The sequence below is a fragment of the Sander vitreus genome, chromosome 13, assembly GCF_031162955.1.
Source record: "Sander vitreus isolate 19-12246 chromosome 13, sanVit1, whole genome shotgun sequence".
Lineage (NCBI taxonomy): Eukaryota > Metazoa > Chordata > Actinopteri > Perciformes > Percidae > Sander > Sander vitreus.
The window spans coordinates 1,204,168-1,207,467 of NC_135867.1; the positions used below are offsets into that span (position 1 = coordinate 1,204,168).

Below are 3,300 nucleotides of genomic sequence, written 5' to 3' on the forward strand. Positions count from 1 at the left end.
AACACTAGATCTAGATAGGGGAGGTGTGTTTCAGTGTTGCTCTTACATATTCAGGTATTCAGGTATTTCCAGATAATGCTCCCAAGTTAGTAACTGTGACTTGAAGCGTCTTTGTATTTGAGATGATTATGTAATCACTGTGACATTCAGCTCTTTGTCAGCAGGAATGCAGGGTTAGGCAGCATTATTTGATCATCTTTTTATGCCTCTGCCTGCGCTCTGTGTCCTATACAGTTACAGGCCCACAGGAGGTGTGCCAAGCTTTGAAGCAATTTGAACATAGATAGCGGCCAAACGAAGGAATTGCAACGTCACGTGATGCCCACATGGCCAGAAAGGACTTTTTACCCATATACTCACATTAAATCAGTGGATACATTCTTTTGGGTGATGACTAGTTTCACTGTCAGATTTTGATCCATTGGTCCGATGGTCTAAAAGAGCAGCAGGATTAAATAATTAAAGGCACACTAGGCAAGATTTGTACCTTTTAATATAACCGCTTCAAAGTCATTTTGATGGTAAACAAACTCGTAGTAGGGCGAATCATCCCGATAGCAAAGCGGGGGGGAAGCATACATCAACAACATATAAGAAGCAGCCTCTGAGAGAGAAAGAGAGAGAGAGACCACTTTGCTGCATGTCATTCCCCCTCTTTCTCCCCTTTCATATCTAAGCTGTCCTATCTAATAAAGTCCTAAAATGCCACAAAATAAAATCTTTAAAAAATAAAAAGATGGGCGACTGGGTAGCTCACCTGGTAGAGCACGCGCCCATATATAGAGGTTTCCTCCTCGATGCAGCGGCCGCCAGTTCGATCCGACCTGCGGCCCTTTGCTGCATATCGTTCCCCTTCTCTTTTCTCTCTCTCTCTTCCCTTTCATGTCTCCAGCTGTCCTGTCAAAATACCCAACAATTCATCTTAAAAAAAACAAACAACCAATCTCTTAAATATAATACTCTGAAAAACATGGCCTTTAAAAGTCTTAAATGTCATTCACAAAAGTCTAACATATGAATTGTCCTTTCATAAGATTTAATACCTTCTTTGTTTCATCACAAAGCATGTGTGTTGAGTACTACACAATGTGTAAATGATGTGTGTTTGCTAATGTCATGGCCCAACCCTGTTTTGATTCTCTGCTGGTTTCTGTAATGAAGTGATGAAGCAGCGCAGGGTGGACTGGTTGGTCCAGTTTGTTCTCTCAGGTATTTAAGTTGTCTGCAGGTATCTCTGAACTGACGCAGTGTTGATATCAGCAGTGACAGGACCTGTGACTCAGAGCTCTCTCTCTCTCTCATCACACAAATAGTCAGGTAAGACCTTTACTCACTCCTTATAATAATACATAAATACTGATCTGTACACATTTAGCTTTTTATAATCTTTAACCTGTCTACGGGTAGTATTTGTGTCATGTGAGTTCCCTCTCGTAATGATTATACCATGAAATTAATTTACCATGAAATATTACATTTTTTTGGTTACACTTGAAGGTATCTACACAAGACTGACATGACACTGGCATTAACGTGTCATAAAGATTATTACATTACGTGTCATTTAGCTGACGCTTTTATCCAAAGCGACTTCCAATTAAGTGCTTTCAACCCTGAAGGTGCAAATTCCAGTAAGTAAGTAGTAAGTGCAAGTACATTAGCTTTATTTAGCATCATAAACAAGTCATAAATGTTTATGACATAATGCTTCTGTCATTAAGTGTCCGTGTGTTAGGGTTCATGTGTTTATGACAGTGTCATGTCACTCTTATGTAGGTACCTTCAAGTAAAGTGTAACCAAAAAAATCTAATATTTCATGGGTGTTACCAATTGTTTTTACATTTTTAAGAGATACTTAGCCATTCATGTATGCGCTGTGAACAGGCCAAATGGCTAGTGAATGTTCAAGTTTGACCAGCCACTTTAATAGAGTACCATTTGTTTTTTTTTGGCTGGTGAGTGAAGCAACTCTAGCAGCCACTTGCATATTTTACCAGCATTTGGCGGGTAGTTGGTGCTAATTTTGAACCCTGGCTGTGAAGTAAGGTCTGGCTAGACCACCGAAGCCTTCTGGGATAGGAAAAAAAAACCCAATCACAATCCTTTTGGGTGGCGCTAAGCTCCAGACGCACTGACGATGGCTCTGCTACATAGTCTCAGGAAGGAACTTGTGTTGGTGGAACATTTGCACCCCGCAAAAGAAAACGCCACATACAATATTAAAGGAACACGCCGACTTATTGGGACTTTGTCTTATTCCCCGTATCCCCCAGAGTTAGATAAGTCCAGACATACCCTTCTCATCTCAGTGAGTGTTGTAACTCTGTCTGACGCACCCACCGCTAGCCTAGCTTAGCACAGATCCTGGAGGTAACCAGCTCCATCTAGCCTAGCTTAGCACAGATCCTGGAGGTAACCAGCTCCATCTAGCCTAGCTTAGCACAGATCCTGGAGGTAACCGGCTCCAACTAGCCTAGCTTAGCACAGATCCTGGAGGTAACCGGCTCCAACTAGCCTGGCTTTAGCACAGATCCTGGAGGTAACCGGCTCCATCTAGCCTAGCTTAGCACAGATCCTGGAGGTAACCGGCTCCAACTAGCCTAGCTTAGCACAGATCCTGGAGGTAACCGGCTCCATCTAGCCTAGCTTAGCACAGATCCTGGAGGTAACCGGCTCCATCTAGCCTAGCTTAGCACAGATCCTGGAGGTAACCGGTTCCATCTAGCCTAGCTAAGCACAGATCCTGGAGGTAACTGGCTCCATCTAGCCTAGCTTAGCACAGATCCTGGAGGTAACCGGCTCCATCTAGCCTAGCTTAGCATAGATCCTGGAGGTAACCGGCTCCATCTAGCCTAGCTTAGCACAGATCCTGGAGGTAACCGGTTCCATCTAGCCTAGCTTAGCACAGATCCTGGAGGTAACTGGCTCCATCTAGCCTAGCTTAGCACAGATCCTGGAGGTAACCGGCTCCATCTAGCCTAGCTTAGCACAGATCCTGGAGGTAACCGGCTCCATCTAGCCTAGCTTAGCATAGATCCTGGAGGTAACCGGCTCCATCTAGCCTACTGCTCCCAATAAGTGACAAAATAACGCCAACATTTTCCTATTTACATTGTGATTTGTATAGTCTTTTGTATATCAAATAACAAGGTCACATGAGACACAGCCATCTTCTAACCGTATATAAACTGGGAACTATATTCTCAGAAAGGCGAAGCACTGCTACTTCTGCTACTTGGGCGGAGTGATATGCTCGCAGCACCTGAGAAACCCCAAGCAGAGAGTAGCAGTGCTTCGCC

The 3,300-nt window shown here is 43.7% G+C and overlaps 1 protein-coding gene across 1 annotated transcript in view; it reads left to right on the forward strand.

Annotated features, from left to right (window-relative positions):
• The first annotated feature begins 1,209 nt into the window (after positions 1-1,209).
• LOC144527549 (cornifelin-like) overlaps positions 1,210-3,300 on the forward strand; it is a 5,191-nt gene continuing 3,100 nt past the window's right edge. Inside the window, exon 1 of the mRNA XM_078265676.1 lies at positions 1,210-1,317. The gene's annotated coding sequence lies outside the window, so the exon portion shown is untranslated. The remainder of the gene's footprint in view (positions 1,318-3,300) is intronic.